This window comes from Microtus oregoni, unplaced genomic scaffold (assembly GCF_018167655.1).
Source record: "Microtus oregoni isolate MIOR12 unplaced genomic scaffold, Mior012 000003F_ref0000135, whole genome shotgun sequence".
Classification (NCBI taxonomy): domain Eukaryota; kingdom Metazoa; phylum Chordata; class Mammalia; order Rodentia; family Cricetidae; genus Microtus; species Microtus oregoni.
In genome coordinates this window covers 62,846,479-62,872,594 of record NW_024543062.1, presented here as the reverse complement: position 1 = coordinate 62,872,594, position 26,116 = coordinate 62,846,479, and the positions used below count along the sequence as shown (strand labels likewise).

At 49.2% G+C, this 26,116-nt stretch overlaps 1 protein-coding gene across 9 annotated transcripts in view; it reads left to right on the top strand.

Annotated features, from left to right (window-relative positions):
* The window catches only part of Nfasc (neurofascin), a 162,852-nt gene that overhangs the window by 6,169 nt on the left and 130,567 nt on the right, over positions 1 to 26,116 (top strand). The window lies entirely within an intron of this gene.

Below are 26,116 nucleotides of genomic sequence, written 5' to 3'. Positions count from 1 at the left end.
TGATGAGAATTCCTAACCACTGATGCTGGCTAGTTGACTCCAGCAGCAATTTTTTTAAAAAAAGAAGCATTTAATGAAAATGTCCAGTACTGAGTTCAGTGAGTTTTAGAACTCACCTCGTTTTGTTACTACAGGTTCTATATTAGTTGTGAATATGTTAGTGTATGTGTACGTATGTGCATGTGTGTGCACATGTGTGCATGTACTGCTTATGTTGATAAAATGACCCCAACTCGATGAGACTTCTAGTTTGATCTTTGTTTACTGTATAAACGTCACCAAAAATTCCTGGCAGTAATTTCTCTTCACGCAAAAGCAATTACCCTATACCTCACTGTGTGTAGATAGAGTGAGTACTCTGAGAATAGGGTGTAAATAGGAGGAGGTTTAGAACTCTCGTTTTGACAGGGACCAGGCCATTGAGCTGGCATCTGAAGCCAGCTTTTCCCTCGTTCTTGCAATGCCTTGACTTATGAGACCAGTCAGCTTTATGGGGGCACCGCTAACATTTAGGCTTTAGGTCACACCTGCTTGGCTTCTGCAGAGGCAGCAATGGAGTCGGTACTCTACCTCAGGCTGCCCATCTACTCCCGTGAGGGAAACATCCGTGTGCGAGACATCGTTGAAGAACCCACTGTGTGAGGGTATTTTTCCATTTGCTGGTGACTTCTTTAGGAAAATGCCTCTGAGGACATCAGCAGTTTTCCAATCCTGGAGTAGGAAAGAACAGAAACAGATCTCTTTCCGGTCGTCATCACGGACGGAGTGGAACTGAAGCCTTTGAAACCTGAGGTGGGAATTCACTCAGGATTCTCTGGCTAAGTCCAGCTTGGCCTCCGCCTTGTTTTTATGTGTTGTTTGTGGCATCTGAAGTCTTCTTTGTAGCCCCTGTTATGTGCATAGCAATTTCATAGGCAACTTGTTTTGGGAGAATGCATGCGTCATGAGTGTTAGAGATGTCTTAGTCCAAGGTCATCATTCTTCTGGTCAAGCAGTGGGGTCTATGTGGCCGTGCCGCTGGTTGCTGGCAAAGCTAGTTCTTCTGCATTTGGGCCCGCCTGTAACCTTAAAAGCTGCATGCTAACCTCGTACTTATACCAGATGATGCATAGTTAAGCCCCTAAAGCACCATGTGAACTAGGTATGCCTTGGGGTGTCAGAGAAGGGAAGAAATTGGTGCAGATTGCAACCCTTGGGGAGGTTTTGAAGAGCGGTGGGGCTGGCTTGTGTCTCTTGAGAGGCAGAGGTAGAGCAGTGGCCCTTCTAGGAACAAAAGCATAGCCATGAAAGTAGGAGGAAGCAGTACTGTGGCCATCTTGGTGAACTGGGCTGCAGGGCAGTGGAAGGTACAGTTAGGGCAGCACTGGCAAGAAACCTACCTTTCAGCCCGAGGCCTTGTGGGGACCAGCTTTTGAAGCTTCTTAAATGACCTGGTCCTGCCTTGAAGACAGCAAGGGCGTGGTTTGAGGATGGGTAGGAAACACACACTTCTAGTGGTTTCTCAGGACAGTTAGAAAGTGTTGGGAGTGCTGCTGAAAGTTTCTGCTTCACTCAAAGGGAGCGTGTCGCTGTCCTCAGTGCTGACCTGAGGTTTTTATTATCTGCTCCCCGGTGAGGCCAGGCTGAAGGAAAGTCAGGGGTGCTTAGAATCATCCAAAGCACTCAGAAAGTGATTTTTATATAGAAGCCAGCTGGTCACAGCATCTAACTTCACAGCCCTTGTGAAGAAAGAGAAAGGACATGTCCCTTGAAGGACACCGTGAGTGCCAGGTGCATGCGCATACATGTGCTCTAAGATCACCCAAAAGTGAGCCCGCAAGTTTCACTTTAGAGTCTTCGTGTGAGAGTCGCTGAGAAGATATACCACCTTGCCTCAGTTTCCACCAGAACGCCCGACATCCCTCCAGCAGATCCAGGCAAAACGGGAATTCCCTAAGGCCATGCGCACATGCTTGGTGCACGCAACTGTCAGGCAAAACTTTCCACTTCCACTTCTGCTGGAAGTGCTCTGTGCCCGTAGCGTCCATAATGGTGGCTGCTGGTGCTGAGTGGCTGCCAAGCACTTGAAAAGTGACTCGCGGGACTGAAGGTTTGACCAGACCTTTTCCTTTTGAGACAGGGTCTCACTATGTAGCCCACCCTGGTTTTGAAATCACAGTCCTCCTCCCCTTGTTTCTTAAATTCTGAAATGACACGTATGTTCAAGGTTTAAATTTTGGAGGGGGGTGAACTGATTGAAGGTGCTTGTCTTCACTCCTGATGTCCTGCGTTGAATCCCGGGATCCACAAGCCCTCTAACGGCTGCGTGTGCGTTTTGCCACAGGCGCCACCCCAAATGTGTGTTTTAAAAACTAAAAGATTTGAATTTTGAATCGAGTCAAATGTAAGTAAGCACGTGTGGGTAGAGCCACTGTTTCAGACGTTACAGCTTTCGGAATAGTCAGAATCCTTGGGTAAGGCCACCAATCCTTGCTTTTTGGTCCCATGTCCCTTGATCTCCTTGGCACAGGGCAAAGCAGGCATTTGATGCTGCTGGAGACTGCTTCATGCTGAAACCACAGCAGTGGGTGACCGCACGGGTCCCCTTTACAACTGTCTTACAGTGGGAGCAGGCTTAGCATTGCCCTGCACTTCTCCTCTCAAAACGCAGATGAGGGTACCTTAAACTCTGGCTTGATATGCAGGGCCCAATCCAAGGTCTTTCTGGACCTTTGGATGGGGAAATGCCGCAGTGTGTCTGGCCCTGGGATCCGGGTCCTGGGGAAAGTGAGCACAGATGAGGTGTACCTGTGTCACATTCCTGGCACCAGCTGGTTCTGGTGACAAGGTTCTGGTCTTCCTGTAACCCGGATTCTGACTCTAGGTATCTTTATTCTCATCCTGGTCACATGCTATAGTGGGCGTGGCTTAGGGTGGTGGTGAGGGTGAGTGGGAAAGGTACTGTGGAGAAAAGTTAACAAACGCCAACCACTATCAAAGGAAACTTGCTCTGTGGTGGGTCAGACTGCCTGTCTTATCTGTGATCAGATATGGTTGACCTCCTGACCTCCTTGGGTCTCTAGCCTTGGCTTGCCACAGTCTGTGTGTCTTTTCTCAAACCAGAGTGCACGCCTTTTCTCGGGACACCTCATCGCCGTCCTGTTTCTCTTACAGAAACCCAGTGTGCTGCGAGCCATCCTTAACAAATGCTTCCTTGTGAGTAACTTTTTGTTAGCCTGAAGCGAGGGGTTCAACTCCCGAGAGTGCACATGAATACAAACGGTATTTATTGAGCCTCTGCCGGGTGTAAGTCTCCATGCTCGGTACTGTGGACAAAAGAGAAAGCTGAGTGTGGTCGCTCCCAGTCTCGTGGGAGCGCAAAGGCAGGCACGTGTGAGCAATGACACACACAGTGATGATGAAGAGAGACAAAGACAGAAGTGCTAGCTGGGATGTGGGATGGGGCTGGAGTGCAGGATGCTGGAGGAGGGTGGATGATGTATGTGCCTCTGTCTGGCCATCTTAGAGGATTCCCTCCTTCACGAGCTGGGCTGGTACCAGCCAGCTCCATGACTGCTGTGACAGTGCTGTCTTTATGGATGATCAGGCTGCCTGGTGTCACTAAGGCTAAGCAAGGCAGTGCTATCCAGAGTTCACGTCTTCGTTTCGAGGGCACCGGAGGGAATCCTGCCAGGATGTTCTGCAGGGTGGGCCATGTTCTGGTGTGCACAAAGCTCCCCACCCCCAGGCTAGTCTAATATGCAGCCTACTTTGCTGGTTGGTTGGTTTTCTCTTCCATCTGCCTCTCCCTTCCTTACCCCTGGACACCGTGAGTGGCTCAGAGGCAGGGTTCCCCGAAGCATATCGCTGACGCTTGGCCCACAGGAGTTTGCAGTCAACAGAGCTCGGCTCAGCTGGTTACAGGATGCTTAAATGCTGTCACTTGGTGCCACAGCCCATGTGCACCGGTGGCTCTGGTCTTTGCTCCCGTGGCTGTTAGTCATGTGGGATCTCAGAGTCTTGTTACTTAGAGCAGGCTCATTCTGCTTGGGGAACAGCAGCTCACAGTGGGTGTTTCAGAGCCAAGAACTTAGTAAGCATCCTGTGTCTATCAGTGAGCGAGGATGATTCCAGTATAGGGTGGCCGAAAAGCCAATGACTAGGGTGCTGTCAATCAAGGCAAATGCGTAGAGCAAGCCATTTGGCCCTCTCTGGCTTTCATTCTCTCAGATTAAGGTCGGGGCTATCAGTATCCACATCAGAGACCTATTAAATGTTCATGCCATCTTACTGAGTGACAGCCCTTGAGTCAGACACTCGGTCTCCGTTAGAGTGAGGCCTTGCCCATCTGTGTCAGAGCTGGACCAGATCTGGGTATTTCTCATTCAGAAGTCCCCTAACTATAATTATCAGCTCCCACACAGTTGTGGGTTCTGGCCTTGCTAATGATCCCTTTTGTACAAGTGAGGTGAGGCCTGGGGACCCCAGAAAGTCCAGTCTGTGGAGAGTGTGAGAGTCTGAACATCGGCGTTGTCTGAGGCCTAGCTGTTGCCATATCATCAAGCCATTGATTGGTCCTCAGCCCTTTCCAACCGCTGAGTCTGAGGCTGTGCGCTCGCCTTCCTGCCCCAGGGACCCCTCCGTGCTCGACGGACCCCTGAACCTGTCTGGTGTGTTCTGTTCCTCTCGTTTCATTTTCTATTCTGGTAGTAAAAGAAAGCGGGAACATGAAGGGGAGACAGTCCCTTGGGCTCCCTTGTCCACCTTACTTCCTAGTGTGACATCTTCAGGTGGTTTCTCCATGTGTTGCTGGAGTCTCTCCCTGGTAGAGGTATCAGGTTAACCGTCTCCAGTACTGAGCGGGGGCCATAAGGTCTGCTTGCCTGTTGCTCACCCTCCTCTCTTCCGCTGCCGTGCTGATGTCTGTATCACAGAATACATCCTAGCAGAAGTTACCTTGGCCAGGCTGGTCAGTAAAAGGGGGCAGGAGGACCAGTTTGTATGGTCTGTTAGAGGGAGGAGCCACCTAGTCCAGATACCAACTCCTTTATACCTGGAACGGTGACCAAACTTGGGACCTTATTAGGTTAATACCATGCTGAGGCTAAGCTTAATCTCTCTAGCATTCTGGCTCAGGTGCAATTTGTTGTGTCAGCCTCAGAGTCAGGCTGCCTGGGCCTGCGCTGGTGCCTGAGTTGCTGCTGTGGCCTTTGGCAAATGACTTCCATCTTTTCTAGTTCTGTCTACAAACCAGGGAGTTATGCTGCCTACCCTGCATGGATTACAGTCCAGAAGCCCCACAAACCTCTGTGCACAGTGAAAGTCAGCTGTTGCCTCCACTTCCCCACACTGCTTCCCGAGAGCACCCGGATGGCTGTGGTCAGCAATGCAGCAATCAAAATGTCTTTGAGCCTTGGGTAGGTGTTCAGTTGTATGCCAGGCACTTTGAGAATTACAGAGGAGACAATAGGCAGTTTTCACTTAAACAACTTTGTACCCTAGCTGAAGAAGCTTTCCCGGCAGCCCTGGCTTATGGTGCAGATGGCTCACTATGCAAAATAATAAAATATAAATGCAAATGAGCAGCCCCTCCCCAAGAACTCCCTCTGCTTAGCAGCGACTGGGAACATTTTGATCGGCAGAGTCTGGAAAGACTCCGAGGGGCACTTAGAGTGGAACCGTGAAGGGTGGAATTCTGTCTCTGCTCCCAGTGAGGTGACAAAAATCAAGCCCGCATTTCTTTCTTGCTGGCCGCACTCACAGGGTCAGAGGCTGGAGAAGAAAACGGAATGACTTTTCTGATTTTAAACAGAGACCGAGAGGATGAGAAAAAAAATAATCTTAGAATGTCAATCAACAAAACTGAAGCAGAAGTGAGGTGCATGTTTCAGGAAGTGGGTTTGGGGTCCACTTCCCACAGCAAGCCGTTCCCTGAGATCTGAAGCTGTCCTTATTCCACGCCAGCTTGGTTCACCAAGCCATGGTGTAATTATTATTGTGAACCCGCAGCCCAGAGTGTTCATCTGTTCAGCATCCAGCCTGTGAGGCAAGGTGAGGCAAGCCCGGATCTTGGCCTGTGGATGTGTGTCTGTCTAGTGTGAAGCAGGACCTTGGTTCCTACGTGGGGGTGGAGAACAATCACCCAGTGACAGACCCCTTCCAGTGAATAAGACCCAGAACACCATGTGACCAGCACTGTACTCTCCTAGTGCTGGCAGGGTCCCAAGGCCTGGTCTCAGCAGCCACGGGACTTGGTAGCCAAGCCTAGGAAGAGCCCATTGTTTCCGTGCCTCCCTCCTGGCTGTGTGGCTACTGGCTGGCTTGCTTGTTCATTGTTGCCTTGATGGAGGGAGCTATGAGCCATATATTCAGCCACAGCTGGGCCGTTGGCACTTGTTCAACTTTTACTATAGAATTTCCAATGGTACTTGTAGAAGGCTTTTCTCTCTCTCTCTCTCTCTCTCTCTCTCTCTCTCTCTCTCTCTCTCTCTGTGTGTGTGTGTGTGTGTGTGTGTGTGTGTGTAGAAGAGGGAGAAATGCAAGCATTAAGCCTTCTGGAAAGATAGACTAGTCTCCAGTTGTGTGATTCTAGACTGAGAGAGAGAACTGGCCACGACAACTTGGTCTGAACACCATTATTAGGGATGGGTTGTGCTGAGGTCATGGCCTTTTACCTCGCCGTTCCTGGATCGTGTTAAAGCAGAAGCAGCAGTAATAGTAGTGAGACCGAAGAATGTCAGCTGAAGGCAGTTAGAGCTTCCTGCATGCTAGGTCTGTGTCATCGCACCCCACTCCACCTCTGACGTGCGGTCAGCACTGCTTGAGTGTCGCATAACTGAAGTGCAGGGCTCTTGAGTGGTTTCCTCCTGTGTAATTCAGCGAGGAAACACCCACAGGGCCTTGAATCAGATCTTCTCATCCAGTTTGGTGGAGATATCCTGAGAAGAGCCTTCCCAGGCAGGAGACCCACCATGACCATCCCTATATCCATCACTTCCTGCTGAGTCTCAGTAGAAGGAAGATGGAGGTTTGACTATCCTTGCTGTGCTAGAGGGAGGCTGCCGGTAGCTTATGGAAATTACAAGTCCTGAGCTCAGGACACTTTGGGTTTAAGTCCCTCATTTTACCTGGGAGGAAGTGAGCATGAGGAAGGGGCTTGCTCAGAATTGTGCAGTAACCTAAGAGCAAAGCCAGGAGCAACCACCGCCGGCCTGGCTCACACGCCAGTGTTCCTAGCCACGCCTTGCTTCGCTGTGTTTTACAGCACTGGGACCCAGAACTTGAGCATGCTCAGTCCGTACGCCACCATACTCCCCAGCCCCCGAATGCATCTGGTTACCCACGACTCCTCCAACACCTCCATCTTCTGGCTTCCAGCTGCACCTTGGAAGTAGGATCCACTCTCACTAAAGCTAACACACATCACCTCAGCAGCAGTTAACCGCAGAAGAGTATTGTGTTCAAAATATAAAAGTCAGGTGTGACTTGTGGAGAAGAGAGTGCAGGGCCAGGGCAGGGAGATCCAGGCAAGTGTATGCTTAGGTATATTTGTACTGATGCCCGTACCTGTGACCTGCTCTTTTCGGGCAACCTTTTTGGAAGTTCTGATCAAAGCTTACAGGGTGGGTATCCCAAGTGGGGTGATGCAGCCCATTATTAGAGACTCTGTCTGTTCCTGATTCTGATATCAGCGTCTTCAGGACTCTCTAATTCTCTTACAAGCTAGCATGTGTGCTCGTCACCTTGATGTGAGACCTGATGTGTCATGTGGCTGGTGATTCCGGTCATCATCAAGGGCATTTTCCTTATACTGGCCAGGCTGGGGTAGACAGTGTCAAAACTGCGCAAGAGATGCCTCAGCAGGTTGTCTATGACCTGTGGGGCTTGTTAGAGCACAAATATGTCCACCCCAGTCTCTAAGGTTTGGGGTCCAACACAAGACTGCTTTTCTGTCATAGTCCCAGGTGATGCTCAGGCTGCAGGTCCAGAGCTAGGACCAAGCCCGGGTTCCCCAACTCCCAGCTCTGTTCTGGCCCTGGGATACTCTGGTCCTCTGCTCTCAGAAGGGCCAGCAGCAGAGGGCGGGGATCTCTTTTCCTGAAATTGAAACTGTCCCAACTCAGAAAAGTGAACACAAGCCGTCACAGCAAGATTCTGGGACCAGGCGCCAGATTCTGCTCCGGATGACAGACATCTTTCCTGGGATTCGTTCACGCGTCCATTTATTTATCCAGGAAACATTTACCAAGTGCCTTCTATGGGAAAAAGGTGCCCGGCCCCAAGAGCCCCTAGGCATACAGGCATTGTTTTGAGTTCTGAGGTGCCTGTGCACGCGTTCCCTGTCTGACCTTGTGACACTGCCTTGACGCCCCACTCCCCACCCTCCAATGCGGCTTTGGAGCCACTCTTTCCCTATCAGACATCTTGAGGAGAGAGAATTCACAGCTGGGAAACCCAGTACTAATGCTTGCGCTGCTGACTCCAGGTGGCTTCAGCTAGCTCACTCAATTTCTTCTAGAAACTTCAGTGTGTTAATGAATAAAGAGTAGTTATCAACACTCCTTTCCCAGCCTGTGACTCTGGAACTGGGGCTCTCAAACTGCTTGTAACAGTGTTTGACTTCATTTTTGCTCTTAAGCAATGAAAACCTCAAAAATTATTAATTTGTGTGTGTGCGTATGTGCAGGTGTGTTGCCTGCATATATGTCTGTGCGTCATGTATGTGCCCAGGGAGGACAGAGAAGGACATTGAATCCCCTGGAATTGGAGTTACAGACAGTTGGGAACCATCATCTGGGTGCTGGGAACCAAAACTGATTCTAGAAAAGTGTCAAATGCTCTGAGCCTCTGAGCCATCTCTCCAGCCCCTCAACGAACACTTTTATGCCTGTTTTCTTGTTCACCTGAGGAGGAAGGGAGGGTGTGCACAGCCCAGCTGTCCCTGGCATGGCCATTCCTGCGGGTCAAATGGGACTTCTTGGAGTTCAGGAGGAGCACACCCGACGGCTTCCACAGACGTGTTTTAAGATGGCGGTTACCAGATTGTATTCACTAAGTGACAGCTATTATGTTAGGATCAGGATGTTGCCAGTGCTTTAAAAGATGACAGTTATGTCAAAAGTGGGTTTTCTTGCCAGTAAATATCTATAATCAAGATGTGCGTGTAGACAGCTTCAAGCCAGCCGCTTTTACAAACACGCCTGAAAACTTACACCGCAGCAAATATGCAATTTCCCAGTTGTGGGTCTGAGAGAAGTCTCGGGTTATTTTTATGTCTTGGATTATTTTTATCCATTAACACCTGATAAAGCCATTAGAATGCAGTTTGACCCCTGAGCCTGGTGTGATAAGACATCCAAAAATGTTTTGCTTTTTTTCTTATCTAATTAATCTGAGACAAATTGAATGGGATTTGCCTTTACTAAATGGGAGAAAAGTTGAAATTTGCTTTTATGAGTATAATAATTGCTAGTCAATATCATGTTAAAATCGTACCTCATAAAAATTTAAAACAGGCTGATCTAAAACAGCATATTTTAAATATAGAATAACCAAAGTTATCTACGTATTCATATTTTTAAGTCTAAGAATGGCACTTCATGTCTGTAATGCCAGCATTCAGGAAGATGAGGCAGGAAGATTATATGTTTAAGGTTAGCCTGAGCTACACAGTGAGACCATGCTTGGCATGGGCTAGCTACATAGTGAGACCCTATCTCAAAAACAAGCAGGGTTGGAGAGATGGCTCAGGTTAAGAGTGCTTGCACTTCAGTCGTGAAGATGAGTTTGGTTCTTAGCACCCATGTAGAGAGACTCACAAATGCCTATAACTCCAGCAACAAAGGATCCTCCCTGGCCACAAGCGCACATAAATACACATAGATACATGCACATACATAAATAAGTATTTAACAGACAAAACCCAAGCAGATGCACACAGTTTCCAGGACAAGTCAAAGATGGGAAGATGAGAGCCCTCAGAGAGCAATCTCTGGGATCCTCCTGGCTCTGCCATTCTGGATCCTAAGATGCAGAAGGGCCTGGAAACCCCAAGTGTAGTGTTTTGGACAGGAACAGGGGCACATTGTTAGCCCTGAACTGTTGTCATGAGTGAGATGGGAGAACTCACTTGCCAGAGAGCAATTTCCTCTCCAGACTAGCAGAGAGCTTTCTAACCACTAGAGCATCGGCTGCTTGAGTGGAGGGAACTTTTGAGAGCAGATCTGGCAGAGCTGTCCCCGGACAGGTAGAGAGAAAGCTGAAATGGCTGACCACTTCTGCATCTTGGCCGTGCTGCAGCTGGGGCTGTCAACCTTGAGCCTGGGATGATGGTGGCTCCAAGGTTGGAGCCGCCAAAGGCTCAGACCCGAGTGTAGCCCTCTCTCCCTGAGGCTACAATTTCTTCAGTGAAATTTAGTCCTTAGATGGGGCCTGGCACTGGGTTTCCCAGGAGCACTGGATATAGTGCCAAGTGGCTCTTGCCACCTTCCTAGACATGCTTGATCTAAGTAAGCTGGCATGGAGCTACACACCTGTAATCCTGGCACTTGTGAGTGTGAGGTCAGCCTGGGCTGCACAGTGACCTCCAAGATAACCGGGCTATATAGCAAGCTCCTGTCTCAAAACAAAGGAAAATAAGAAATGAAAAACATATAAACAGAAAGAAATTTTAGGTACTTTGGGGGGTGGCTGTAGAGACCTCTGGAAGAGGACTGGGTCTGTGTTCAGGTGAGGGTCCGAGAATTTCTCATGGGTCTGATTTCAGGACACATCTGGTCTCACTGAGCCCAGAATATCTTGAGCTCTGCCACAAGTCCGGTCCCTGGGTGGCTTCCTACCATCCTGGCTTGGTGTTTTCATGGCTGCAGTGACAGACAGGCAGCAGGCTGGGGGAAGCCCATCCCGGATATCCCATAGCTCACATTTTTGGAGCAAATGACTTGATACAATTTTGTTAATGTATCTGGATTATCCTTTCTACTTTTTCTCTGGTTAAGACTAAAAACAAATGCTTTTATGTACTTGGAATCCGCACTGAAAGTGGCCGGCTTGGACTACGTTTAGGCTCTGGGGTAAGCTGTCCTGGGGCTGACATTTGCTGCAGGTAGTTGAGGATAGCTTTTAGTTTCCATGATCGCATTAGCTTGCAGTTTTATATGTTAATCAGCAATTTTGGTCATCCCCATCCTCCCTCTCTCTGTGTGAGAGGCTGCGTGTGTCCCACTTAGCCTGAGCGCCTCTTAAGCACCCATCTAGGGCCTTCTTTCTGCACCCTCTATACCTAGGCCTGTCTCGGACTTCCTGAGTATTTTGGGGTGTCGTTGTGAAGCAGCGGGACCTCAGGATTTGTTGTCGTGAGTGAGATTGTACACATACAGTGAACAGATTCCTTGCGTTCTGCCCCTGTCTGTGGGAGACCTATGCTGTGTGTGCCCTGAGCTCGGCTGGTCACATGGCTCTTGGTCTCATGACACGTCTCTGCCAGCACTCTCTGTGTCCTGACAAGTCGAGAGAAGTCTCTGATGGCCTTGGCTTGCTTCACTTGGGGAAGGGAATCCCCGTGGTGTGGGTGTGAATGAATTTCTCAGCTGGGCTTCTTACAACTCTCTTTCTTTGGCTCCTACCCCTTGGGCCAGTCTCTCCTGGCAGGGGATACCTTGCCTGTGGGGAGCAGAGGGAAAGAGAGGACTCAGGAGAATCAGCTGCAGGAGTTTCTACATGGTTTTTTTCTGTTCTTCTTTTAGGGGAATTCTAGGTGGTGAACTTTCTGACTTGTCTCATAAACCTAGACTTACCCGCTAGCCTGATTTCAAACACCGGCCTAACCTCTACCACTGGCCTAACCTCGGCCACTAGTCTAACCTCGACCACTAGCCTAACCTCTACCACCAGCCTAACCTCGGCCACTAGCCTAACCTCGACCACCGGCCTAACCTCGGCCACTAGCCTAATGTCTATGACCAGCCTAACCTCTGCGGCTGTCACTTTGCTGTCCTCTCCCACCCAGCCTTCCTGTCTGATCTCGAGCACTCAGCAGAAGCAGAATTCCTGGACTAGCTCCTGTGCCCCTCCCCCATTTCTCCTCTGGGCCTTGAGTTCATTCGGGGGATGTATATGTGGGCTGCAGGTGAGTAGCCTAGCCTACCTCTATTTTTGCCACGTGGAGTCCCTTCCTTTTCAGATGGCATTCAACCCAGTCCAGCTCAGCCCTGACAGAGCCCAGTTAGGTCACCTCCTCCCAACCTCCTGACCGGGGCAATCCTCTAAGCTGTCCTAATTACCTGTGGCTTCCCAGGAGATGCTGCAGCGTAAGCAGAGAAGGGACCCTTGGACAGTCGTTCATACCCTGGGATTAACCCTCTGGTTCTGCCTCCTTTCATTAGGCTGCCTGTCCTTGTGAGTGTGAACCCCTCTGGAGCCTTCCAGCCTGCCAGTGCTCCCCCCCACCCCACCAGGCATACATCCCCGAGACAGTCAGGCAGCTCAGCCTAGCACCTGGACAGGAGGATTCTTCCTTTTGCCTGACACCAAGAGATAGGTCTATCTAGCTAAGGTCCTATTCCAGCCCTGTCTTGGCAGGAGCAGTTCAGTCCCCTGGGAAGTTCTTGCTTAGTCTTTTCTGGGTAGCCAGGCAACTGATCTTCAGACCCACTACGGTGAGGATGCTGAGGTACCGAAGGTACTGTACAAGACATGGTTATCAGCACACAGAGTGTCAGTAATTTCCCAATGCCATCTTATTTCCCCTCATGCCTTATGGTGTGCAGTGTCCCTTTACCTGAATAGAGACCCTCATCTCGGCCTCTTAATGGTACTGCCAGGTGCTCAGATTGGGAGCACTCAAGCAGGATTCCTGGGACTTAGGCTCAGTCATTAAATAAGGGATAGAACCAAAATCCATCCACATGATTGGCACAGTGCGCTTCTCACTGTCCGAGCTGCAGCTTGATGACGGATGAGTATACCAGGGCCGCACGCAAGAGTTTCCAATTCCAGAACACTTTCATTAGGGGTGTCTAACCTGTACATGGCTCCAGGGCTCTGCTGCCTCCCTGCTTGTAAGGGGAAGGGCAAGGGTGTGTGCACAGGACCCTTCGAAACATAGGCAAAGACAGAAGGATGATAACTGTCTCCCACATACACAGTGCTGAGACTCAGTTCTCACGCCTTATATGCACCAATTTCTGCCATGTCTAGTCAGGCGCACTAAGGGGAGATTCAGGGAGGGACATCAGAAGTTCAGGACCTGACTGGACAGAATAAGCTGAAAGCCAGTCTTGAGACCCTGTTTCAAAAACAAGAACAAAACAAAAACCCGGCTATAGTGTAGTGATTAAAAATGAGCCTCGGGGCTGGAGAAATGGCTCAGCGGTTAAGAGCACTGAGTGCTCTTCCAGAGGACCAGGGTTCAATTCCCAGCACCTACATGGCAGCTCACAACTGTCTGAAAATCCAGTTCCAGGGGATCTGATACCTTCACACCAATGCACATAAAATAAAGATAAATAAATCATAAAATTAAAAAAAATAAAATAAAAATAAAAACGAGCCTCACATGCATGAGGCCCTTGGTCCAATTCTTGCTCTACCCTTCCAAAAGAGTCAATAATTTAAAAGTGAACAATTAATTGACACTCTAGATTTGCTGTGCTACACAGCTTCGTCCCTTTCAAGTTTCAAACATGCCTTATTGCAGAGGATGTCTTATGCCCAGTGAGCAGCATCCCCACCCTTGTTCTCCGTCCCTGGTGGCCATTTGTGTGCTTTCTCTGCGCAGACTTAAGAGATGGGTATTTCACACTAGCAAAAGCACAGAACACACACTCTTTGTGTCTGGCTTCGCTCACTTTTTGCTGATACCCCTGAGGGTCACCAGCGCTATGGCGTAGCGTGCATCCGTACTTCCTCCGAGGGCTGGATTTTTTGCATTGGGTTTGCACACAGCTTCCTTCGCCGGTCACCAGCTGGTGGACCTTTGGCTGCATGAACGATGCTGTTGTGAGCAGAGGCACGGTGCTTGTGCGAGTAGTGTGCTCATTTCTGGTTCTCCAGGGGATACTTCTGGGGATGAACTGAGGGTCACACGGCAATCCTGCCATCCATCATGCTGTGGCTACTTTACAGCCACACTGGCCTTGTGTGGAACTCTGACCTATGCATTCTTGCCGCCTGATGCCTATCTCTTGAACTAAGGTCTCCCCTCCACTTCTGCCACTAGGGTTGGACAGTGGGCTCTCCGTCTTCCTGAAAACAAGCCCTAGCTCATCTGCAGGGACCTGGGCCTTGACTGCTCTTCCCCCTGCTGCTGTGTCTCACTCTGCTCTGCTTTCTTAGGCTAGAGGATGGAACCCCCGCCCCTCAGAAACCGGATGGTTTGTGATGTAGGACAGACGTTGTCTTCTCCCTGTCAGCCCTGCCCACCTGCTGCCCGGACTGTGACTGGGTTCAGGCCTGGTTGTCCTGCCTTTCTGGTGGCCTCTCTCCTGGAGCTCAAGGCATCTCACTGTCCTCTGACCTCATGCTGAGATGGTTTTCAGTCCTGCAAAGCCTGTAGATGGTGGTGTACTGATTTTCTAGGGCTACCCAAACCAAGTATTATAGAGCAGGTGGCTTCAGTGACAGACACTCATTTCCTCCCAGTTCGAAGCTAGAATGTGAGGTGAGGATGTCCCCAGGGATGATTTCCTCTGAGAGCTCTTCCTGTGGCTATAGGTGGCTACCTCCTCTGTGTGTCTTCACACCCTTTTCTTTCTGTGCCTGTCTGTGTCCCCTGTCCTACCAGGCTATTATTAGATGAGTCCACAATAGTGACTGCCTATTACCTAGCTTGCCTCTCAGTCTAAGGGCCAGTGTGTTAGCATTTCAGTGTGAGTCTGAAGACCACACAATTCGTCTCTAACAGGCGGCCTGGGGCATGTGGAAGAGACCTTGTGATGCTCTGGACTCCTGTTGGGTCTCAGAGTGACTCACGCAGGCAAATGCAGAGCAAGTGGAGTGGGGGCGAGAATACGATGGCCGTGAAGAGGGCACTGGGGGCTTTGTGAAGGGAGAGAACCACTATCCTGATCAATAATTTATTCCTGGGTACCAGGCAGGAGGGTGTTGCCATGGTAACAGGTCTTCTTGACTGTTACCTCTCAGAGCAGCCCTTCTCTACTCAGCTTCCTCCCTCTCTCTCGCTCTTTCTCTCTTGCCTTGCTTTCCAGTTGACATCCTCCCTCCTCCCTGTTCAGTTTTCTTCTGTCTTCAGAATCCTTTTGTGAAGTCCAGCCTTCCTGCACCTGTGCCCACTGCATTACACATGGCTCACTGCAGGGACTTTTGGACCCTCAATAGTTGTGCAACTCTGTATCCACTAGGGCTATGACCTTCACTTCTGTTTCTAAAACGTCAAAAGTAAGGGGTGCTTTCACTGGCTGACCCCCAGGCCTCTTGCCTTAACACAAGAACCCTGGGTAGTCTGGTGGCCTTCCCTAACTGACTGTCCTGACTCTAGCCACACTTGGCTCCCTGTGGCAGGTTCCCTTGGGCTCATCGTGACTTATGAGCAGTGCATCATCCCACTTCTGACTATGGCAGCCGGTCCTTTATTCCTCCCTGGTTCTCACGGATGGTCAGCATGCAGCTCACCAGTCGCTGGGTCCCACACTCTGCCCCAGTAATTGCTGTGATAGGGACTTTGCCTTAGTGCCACACAGTAGAAGCCCCGGAAATGTCTGTGTGGTTATGGAGTAGGTGGACAGAAGGCTTTGAGCGGGCTTGTTCCTGAGCTTCTCTCCCACTATTTCCAGGGGTTCCCTTAGCTCTACTAAATGAGACCATTGAAAATTTCAAGGTATTGTTTCACCGTTTAGAATTTGCTGTTCCCTTGATTTGCTGGCTTTCATAACTACTAAAAGACCTGGGCCCATAATAATCACGTAGGACTTCACATTATTAGTCTTGTAATTGCTGCTAAGGGTTTTGTCTTGGTAAATCCTGCTGCGTAAAGATTAGGGAGATATACCTCTGGGCTAGAAGCTGCCATAAAAGCTGGCAGGCTGGCGAGCAGACTCAGCCGCTGCTGTGATGGTCTGCTCCTGCTAAGGCCAGAGCTGGGATGTGGATACACACCAGGATCACCTGTGGGCACTGCTGGGGGCGGGATAGGAAGGAATGGCAGCAAGGGAGTGAGGCTGGGTGTCTCTGGTGACCACCAGCTGCTGGTGGGCAGAATGACATTGCTACCAGTCCCTTCCCTCTCCCTCTGCAGTTTGCAGTTGGTAATCTGACGACCATGATGCTCAGGCAGGTTTGGGGCGAGTGGGAGTGGGAGCCACGGGTGCACTACAAAGGTCTCTCCTCACTTTGCTCAGGGGCTCCCCCTGCCTACCCCTCTCCTGGAGATCTCCCACACCTGGCCCTACAGGCCTCTTCAAACAGTGTTTATGACAGGCCTGATGGTTTGAGGTGATAGAGGGCCGGGGCGTGGGGCGGATTGTTGCAGGGCAGCATCCTCTAAATTGCCCTGTTCACTTTGCCGCTTTTGAGGGTCTCAGTCCTCCTGCCTGGGAGAGTTGCTAACTGGGTTCCACAGTTACTGTTCTCCTGTTTGCAGACATCTCCTGATAGTATGCGGAACAGACTCTATCCCTTTCTTTCTTGTAGAAAAACATATACATAGAATTTACATTTGTCTTGTTTTTCTCTTCACTGTTGGGGTTTGAACCCGGGGCCTTTCACATGCCGGCCTTCTAGTACTGAGCTCAAGTTATACAATTATACAAGTGTATAATTCATTGACGTTTAGTCCCAGGACCTCAATTGCCCCCAGAGGAAACCCCCTTCCAGTTAAGCAGTCATTTTCCTTTCTGGTTGCTAGTCCCTGGCAGCCTCTTGTTCTGCCTCTGCAGACTCTGCTGCTCTGGACATATGTAGCTAGAATCATTAATGTGACTTTGGGTGTCTGGCTTCTTCCACTCATTGTGTTTGCACGGCTTAAACCATTGATCTGGTGAGAATCATACTTGATGCCCTCGTCCAAATGGCCCACTTACCCACTCGTCTGCTGACAGGCGGTTTGGCCATTTCTACCCTCCTGACTGATGGAAAAGCCACTGTCGTGAGCACTTTCTTGTGCAAGCTTCCTTTGGGTACCGTTTTCAACTCCTTGGGGGTGCACCCAGCAGTGAGGGCCGGGTCACGTGGCGGTTCAGAGTTTAATTCCTGGAGGAAGGGCAGTTCTAGCTTACCTTTTTATGTCTGTTTTGGAGACTACCTGCTGCTCCCTATGCTGCCCTCAGGCTCATGTCTGGGGGCCTCTTGAGAGAAGTTTCTGGTTCTGAGTCCCTGGCCAAAACCAAGTACCATGGTTGAAGCCCTCTCGGGGAATGTCGGGACAGCGGTGGAGTTCTTTCTCGCCACTTTTCATAGCCATGGGATCTGATTGACTTACGCGCTGCCACCACCTGAAGCTGCACATTGTTTCTTTATCGAAGCCAACACGCAGAATATAATTTCATCTTCTCAGGCCGTAGCCTTGAAAGCTCCCCCTGTCTTCCTTTGCTTTTGGCAGTGAACGGCCATTGCTGGCTGTGCCACCCCTCTCCATCTCTCCCATCCTCAGCTCCATCTTTCAGCCCAAGGAAAAGAAATCGCGTGTACTCTGTGGGATGCAATCATACCTCCATGGGGCCCGCTACAAAGTGTGCAGTAGGCTTTGATGGCGGTGCCACGGAGAGAGCTAAAAAAGAAAAACAAAGAAAGAAGGAAAGAAAAGGAAACTCCTGCTCTAAGCGTGAGCAGCACATTGTCAGCTGTGTAGAGAGGCTCCCCGGGGACCTCTCTGAAGAAGACAACACTCATTTAAATGTATAAATTCCAATTCATTTGAGAGACGAGTCAGACAGCTTTCTAGGTTTATAATAAAAGCTGCTATGAATGGTTATTGAATTATGTACGCCTTTAGGAAATGAAAGGAAGATTTGAGTTTCAGGAGTTTTAAGGGAATGAAGTCTAAAATAGAACCAGGAAGTGTGGTTGAGATGGTTGATACCAACACTGGGTTCTCCAGAAAGAGCCAGCGAGGGACCCAGACTTAGAACAGGTGTGCCCATCTTACTAAGGATGAAGGGAACCTAGGGAGGGGACCACACAGAGAATACTGCTGCCTTTGTCCTTTTGCCTTTGGGGTGGCAATGTGAAGGGAAGGGAGGCTGGCGAGTTAAGTTCTGAATTTTTTAGATAGCATGCCTCCTACCGTACATCTAGACTGTCAGGGATGACCTTTAAAAGGGAAGCATTTTAGCCAGCTTTGGGATGTTCTGGAAAAGAAACGTTGGGCAAAACACCTAGGCTGGTGTGCCAGGATGTTTGACCAAATGGGTGGAGTGAATCTCCTCCTTGTTGGAAGCCCAAAGCTGGCAAAGACAGAGAGGGCGGATGGAGGTCCAGGGAGTGGCCTGGGGGAGGGGGATGTCTAAAGAGGCTCTGTCAGCTTCTTAGGAAATGTCAGAGGCACCGGAGGATGGCGACACTGTCCTCATTTGCAACCAGGACTGAAAGTAGATGACAAGGTCAGGGGAATTTCAGAGCCAAGTATAGGTCCCCTTGCCACTCGTCACCACGGTAACTCACTCCAAGATTTGAAGAATCCTGCCCCCAGGGGAAGTAGCTCCTCAGAAAATGCTTTCCCAGGAGTCATTTCTTTGGGGTCACATATTAGTGCTGGCTGGCAAAGCAGGGCAGGATGCTGCAGCCTTTTTTTCTAAGTTTGAAATTATGGATATACAGACACTTAAATGATTTTAGTCATTTCAAGTTTATAATAGACTGGCATTGTCTATATCCAGAGCACTGGGCAGCAGTTGCCACCCTCACCTTCCAAAGTTCTGCAGCTAGACACCCGAGCCGTCAAGCAATAGCTACCCTTTCCCCACCCTCCTTTATAGTCCAGTTCTTGTCTCTAGGGATCGCTTATTTCGGCTCATCCATGGACGGGAAATCATACCAGCTTTGTCCCTTTGTGTCTGTTTTCTTTTTTCACTTGGCATAATTTTTTTAAGATTTTACTTTTTTGAAGTGTTTATATTTTATTTTTATGTATACGCATGGGACTGTATGAGCTCTGTGTTCCACATGCGTGCAGGATCCAGTAGAACAGAAGACATTGGATCCTCTGGAGTTGGAGTTATAGACAGTTGTGAGCTACCATGCGGGTGCTGCGAATCCAACCTGGGTCCCTTGGAAGAGCAACCAGTACTCTTAACCCTAAACCATCTCTCTAATTCCGACATAATGTTTTTAGGGTTCATCCACATTATAGCCTGTATCTGAATTCATTCTCTCTTCATTTATTTATGCTAATGGGGGACCAAATCCAAGTAGGCAAGCGCTGTATTGACTGAGCCACATGCCCAGCCCCTTTATCTTTTTTATGACTAGGTAATATTCTGCTGTATAGATATATCGTATCGTATTTTCCTCTTGTTCTTGAGGACAGTCCGGTTGTTTTCACATGTTCACATGTTGCTGTCACGAATCATGGTGAAATGAGCATTTGTAAATATCCAGATTCCTGTTTTTAGTTCTTTCGGGTATACACATCTAGGGGTGAAACTGTTTGTCATATGGTACCTCTCTGTTTAGTTTGTCAAGGTACTGTTTCTAGCACGAGGCCTTAGAGAGGACTTCCTGTCCCCTCTTTGTCAGCGACTGTCAGGGTTTGCTCTGCTCTGGGAACTGTCATGTCTAAATGGTCATGAATGGAGACCAACCAAGCCCACCTTCACAGAGATAAAGCTCAGCCCATGCAGGAGAACCTCAGCCTTGGGGAGTGCGTCTGATGAGGCAGCCATGTTGGTGGCAGGAGACAGAAGTAAATTCCAGTATGGATGGGACCTTGGGAGCCATGCCAAGTCCATGAGGGAGGTCAGTTCTCAGGTAGTCGTGTCTCTTGAGAATGAAGAAGCTGCCTTCTTCACATGCAGAGTTTGAGTCCAGAGACATAGAAAGGCCTTTCCTGGCCCTGCAGTATGTCTGACCTGGTGACTTTCCGGCTCTCACCTTGTCCCTACCAGCTTTCATAGCTTCAGATGGTACCTGCTCTTCTTCCCTCTCCAGCTTGTTGACATCATAGGTCAGTACAAGACATCAGCTGAGTTCGCCAAGAAACAGCAAAGAAAAGGCGGTCTTCCTGATGGCAATTATGGTGGGCTGCTAATTACCACAACAGAAGGAGAATGGAACCTGTGCTTAGAGAGGACATACAGGACTTGCTCTAGAAACCAAGGGCAGGGCTACCCACTTCCAACTGAAGGACTGACAGACCTCATGGAGGAGGGAGCATGGCACTTGGCCCTAGAGGATGGGCCCAGTCAGGGCTTTCCTGGAAGAGATGAAGTGAGAGACTTAGGATCAGAAAAGGACAAGGTGTGGACATGGCCTTCCTCTGCCTCTGGGAGAAAGCAGTGCATTTGATCACCGTGTGTTGGCAGCGAGACCTCTGGATGTTCACTTGGGGTGGAAGTCTACTTGGGGCAGGTGGGTTGTAATCTGCAGAACAGGAGGTCCCTAGGGGTCACCTGTTGAAGAGTTTCTCAGTGCTGTTCTGTTTTCAACTGGAGAATTTCCTGGTAATAACAGGGAGACTGTGGAGCTGTGAGTCCTCCCATCCTTAGCTTCTGCCTCTATAGATACCGTGGGTACATATTTGCACATATACCATGGGCACATACACACATGCACACACACACACACCATGCACACATGGAGACATAGATCAAGGTAGACATGCATCCAACAAGCACATATACAGGAACTAGAATGGAAATCATATCAAGATGGGAAAACTCAATTTTATTTTATTTATTAGATTTTTTTTAAAAAATACCAATCCAAGTTCCCACTCCTTCCCCTCCTCCCATTCCCTCCACATACCCTCTCACCCCACCCCCATTCAATCCTCAGAGAGGGTAAGGCACATTGCTTTGGGGAAGGTACAAGGCCCTCCCTACTATATCTAGGCTGAGCAAGGTATACATCCAAGAGAAAAGGATCCTAAAAACCCAGTGCATGCAATAGGGATAAATCCTGGTGCTACTGCCAGTGGCCCCTCAGTCTGCCCCAGCAATTCAACTGTCAACCACATCCAGAGGGACTAGTTTAGACATTAAAATTCTAAATAACCCAGTTTAAAAATGGGGTACAGAACTAAACAGAGAATTCTCAACAAAAGAATCTCAAATGGCCAAAAGACACTTAAGGAAATGATCACATCCTTAGCCATCAAGGAAATGCAAATCAAAACAATACTGAGATACCATCTTACACCTGTCAGAATGACTAAAATCAAAAACACCAATGATAGCTTATTATACTAGAGAAGATGTGGAGTAAGGGGAACACTCATCCATTGCTGGTGGGAATGCAAACTTGTACAACCACTTTGGAAATCTGTATGGCGGTTTCTCAGAAAATTGGGAATCAACCTACCTCAGGATCCAGCAATACCACTCTTGGGCATATGCCCAAAAGATATTCAATAATACTATAAAGGCGGACTGGAGAGATCCCTCAGAGGTTAAGAACATTGACTGCTCCTCCAGAGGTCCTGAGTTCAGTTCCCAGCAACCACATGGTGGCTCACAGCCATCTATAATGAGATCTGGTGCCCTCTTCTGTCGTGCAAGCACACATGGAAGGAATGTTGTATACATAATAAATAAATCTAAAAAAATTAAAAAAATAATAATACTATAAAGGCTTTTGTTCAACTATGTTCATTGCAGCATTATTTGTCATAGCCAGAACCTGAAAACAACCTAGATGCCCCTCAACCAAAGAATGGATAAAGAAAATGTGGAAGACTCAATTTTAGAACACAGGTTTATCCAGCACACCACACAAGACACACACATACATACCACTACCACTAGCAAAAGTAGCCTGTAAACCCAGCTGCATACACGTCTACCGAAATGTTTGTATGCACCTGAGACAGACTTGAACCCATGTATACTGAGTCATACTAAGACGCATACTTACAAGAACAGATATCCTAGAACAGGTATACCCACACACCAGCCAGGTGTACACAGACACTTTAAAATACTCCCTGGACCACACATGCACACATCCATTGGAGCTCCCATGCATACACACAGAGAGACCAAAGCCTTCCCCCAGAGACACACACCATGCCTCCCACAGACTCACAATTGCACAGCCACACATTGGCACAGACCCATATGACCACACCTGAGCAGAGACAGGGACAGGTGCATGTGGTCCCTTCTTGGCCATGACCGCTCTAGGGGCTCATGCTAGTCAGATGTTCACAGGACCGTGACCAAATACTTTAGAGACACAGCTCAAGAGAGGACTTGCTTGTTTTGCCTGTGGCTCCAGAGATGTTGGTCCAGTCTGGAAACATGGCAGAGCAGAACAGTTCTCATAGCAGCCAGGGAACATACGATGTCTACAGGAACTTCCCCCCCCCCTTTTTTTTAAATTTTTTAATTTTTTTTATTGAAAAAAAAATTCCGCCTCCTCCCAGCCTCCCACTCCTCTCCCCCTCCCCCCACTCCTCTCCCCCTCCCCCCACTCCTCTCCCCCTCCTGCTCCAGTCTGAAGAGCAGTCAGGGTTCCCTGCCCTGTGGAAAGTCCAAAGTCCTCCCCGCTCCATCCTGGTCTAGGAAGGTGAACATCCAAACTGGCTAGGCTCCCACAAAGCCAGAACATGAAGTAGGATCAAAACCCAGTGCCACTGTCCTTGGCTTCTCAGCAGTCCTCATTGTCCGCCATATTCAGAGAGTCCGGTTTTATCCCATGCTTTTTCAGTTACAGTCCAGCTGGCCTTGGTGAGCTCCCAATAGATCAGCCCCACTGTCTCCGTGGGTGGGTGCACCCCTCGTGGTCCTGACTTCCTTGCTCATGTTCTCCCTCTTTCTGCTCCTCACTGGGACCTTGGGAGCTCAGTCCAGTGCTCCAGTGTGGGTCTCTGTCTCTATCTCCATCCATCGCCAAATGAAGGTTCTATGGTAATATGCAAGATATTCATCAGTATGGCTATAGGATAGGATCATTTCAGGTTCCCTATCCTCAGCTGCCCCAGGAACTAACTGGGGACCACGCCTTGGGCACCTGGGAGCCACTCTAGGTTCAAGTCTCTTGCCAACCCTAAGGTGGCTCCCTTAACTCTCCCTTGCTCTTGGATTGGGAGGATCAACATAGTAAAAATGGCAATTCTACCAAAGGCAATTTATAGATTCAATGCAATCCCCATCAAGGTCCCATCAAAATTCTTCACTTTTTCCCTTTTCCTTTGATTCCAGCCAGGCACACAGCCCAGCGAATTGTGCTACCCTCGCTCAGGCTGGGCCTTCCCCTTGGTTCATCTTCTCTATAAACACGTTCCCAGACATTCCCAGAGATGTGTTTCATCGCTCTCCTAGGGCTTTCCCATTCCTATCAAGTAGATAGTCACGATAGCACATTGACTTGGCTGGCTTCAGTGATGGACTTCCCCACAGCTGCTGCGAGCCCTGTGCACACTAGTTCAGTCCGGGACAAGACCTCAGGGATGGTTGTGGCCCACCTGCCCCTCAGTGCCAAGCTTTCTGCAGCTCTGAGAGGGATACCCACCTTCTGCCTAAGCTCTTCAGACAGAACCTATTGTGATTTCAGATTACCCATTGTAATAACATTTGATTTCCAATCTGGACCAGAGTTTGTACCCAGAGATGAAGTCAGCCATCAGCTAACAGGAATGGGTGGAGGCTTCTGGCTTGCTCAGCCTACCCCTGTTCCCTCTGTCTGGCAGTCTTCGGCCACAAAAGCCAGCAACCCCCCAAGTCATGGTATTGCAGCTCTGATTCCACAGAAGGAACCAGCAGGTTGGACTTGGTGCATGAGGTTACCTGGGGGTGGGGTTATGGCCGGCAGGCAAGCGACCCTGAGGATGGGAAGCAGTGGAGAGCGTGACTCAGCTGCCTGGCCAGGATAGCATGAGTGCTCCTCCAGGCCTGCCAGCTGTCACCACAGCCACCCTGAACTGGCTTGCCTGCTGTCCTCTGCAAATGTGACCCACATTCAGGTGGACGGGCAGCTCTCTCCTTTGCCCGCATTCCTCTGCTGCCTGCTATTCCTCTCCACTCCTGCTCTCCCCCTCCCGCTTCCCTTCTGGAGAGTCAGCTCCCTGGGCTGGAAAAGGAGATGTACCTCCACAAGGTTTTGACAGGGGGCTGGTAGGCTGCCCAGACAAAAGCCATGGGAATGGCAAAACATGGCTGAGCTGAACTCCTGCAGTGGGGAAGTGGGAGGCAGTGAGGGGAGCAGGTACCTTCTGGGTCCCCCCCCCCCACTCCGCAGCCACCAGGGGAACTCACCTGACTGTACACACAGCTCTTCAGAAGCCCACCTCCATGTCTGTTTCTCTTGACTGTGGGCTAAATCTGGGTTTGGCATTATCTCTCCCCCCTCATTCACCTGGAAGAGGGAGACAGACTCAGCCACCCAGCCACACCCAGGGCACCTGCTCTGTTCCGACTCTGGGCCCTAAGCCAGCCCTCCTCCATGAATTCTTCTCCATCTCTCCCTGTCCCCGACAAATGTTACTGGCTGTGTTTGTTGTAGGTCAGAGAAATGGCTCGTCACCAGCCCTGGAGAGAATCAGGGCTTGGGGCAGGACACGGGCTTGGAGAATCCAGAGGCAAGAGCTGTTGACCTGATAGGTGCCCGGTGTGGTGGGCAGACAAGTCACCCAGGATAAGCATGTCCCTCAGGGATGGCCATATCCAAACTGAGGCCACCATCTCCAGTGCTCCAACCACCATACTCCTGTGGACAGTTTTTCCTGTTAACAGTTGTTTATGTCCTTTCCAGAAAATGTAGAAACTGTGGACATAAGGGGAGCCTGCACATTACCCATAATTTCACTCTCAGCAACAACATTCTGCTTTCATCATTTACGTTTTCCACTTAGTTTTCTATTTCATTAAGATAGTGTCGGATATTATTTCATCATCATGTTTCATTGCTTATGATGAGAGTTTAAACTTTAAAAATATTTACCATGTACATCAGGCCCTGTCATTCATTGAGTCCTTGCAAATTGACATGCAAATAAGGAAATGAAGTCCCAGAGAAGCTAAGTACCTTTCCCCCAGTAACACAGCCTATAAAAGACAGAGGCAAATTTTGAACCCAGGTCCTTTGGTTTCAGAATTTGCGATTTTCATTTCTATTTTCTTTCAAACTGCGGACATACTGTAATTGTCATTTTCCCTAGCAATAGCTGTATTCTATTACTTCCATTTTTGCCTTTATGAAAATATCCTTTCATGTATATAGGTTTGAAATTACGGGTCCAACTAATGTTCAGGAAAAAATCTGTCTGTATGAACATGTGTGGACTTTTTTCTTGCCATAGTTCCTTAAACAGTATGGTAGAGCAATGATTTACACGTTGTTTAGATTGTTCTAGCAATTATAAGTACTGTGAGGATGAGTAATAGCAGGCACAGGTGCTATGCAGACAGCATCAAACATGAAGGGCGCTTGCGTGTCTGTTGAGGCTTATGTGTCTGTTGGTCTGGATGTCTGCAGGGCTTAGAACATTGCTCCCACAGACTCTGAGGGTGTCTGCCTTTGCATGAGCTCTGATTTAAATATTCCTATCATCCTTGATATTTTTTATTTAAGATTCACTTCCAGAAATGAAGCTCAGGACAAAGGATGTAAACATTTTAAAGATGTTTAGATGTTCTAGACTTCCTCCAGGAGGCTGTTGCTGAGATCTGCCCTCCAGAAACTACTACTCACTCCAGCTTGCCCATCAGAGGGGAAACAGGGTGGTGGAGGAGGAAGTTGGTTCCTGAAGGGTCACTGCTGGGACCGGAGTTGCTTAGTCCACAAAAGGGGCTGGTGAGGTGGTCTCATTTGTATCTAAAGTGTCATGGAGTGTTGAATGGAAGAGAGAAGTCTGCCCCCAGACCTTTATACAGAAGTGAGCCGGTGTGTGGAGGCTGCAGAGAGCCTTGTGTACCCTGGGTAGAACAGGTTTGCTGTTGGATAGCCCTGGCATGGGTTTACGTAGGATGTGCGTATCGGGCAGGGCTGGTCCCAGAGCCACCACTCAGCACTCCCTCCCCCACTAACA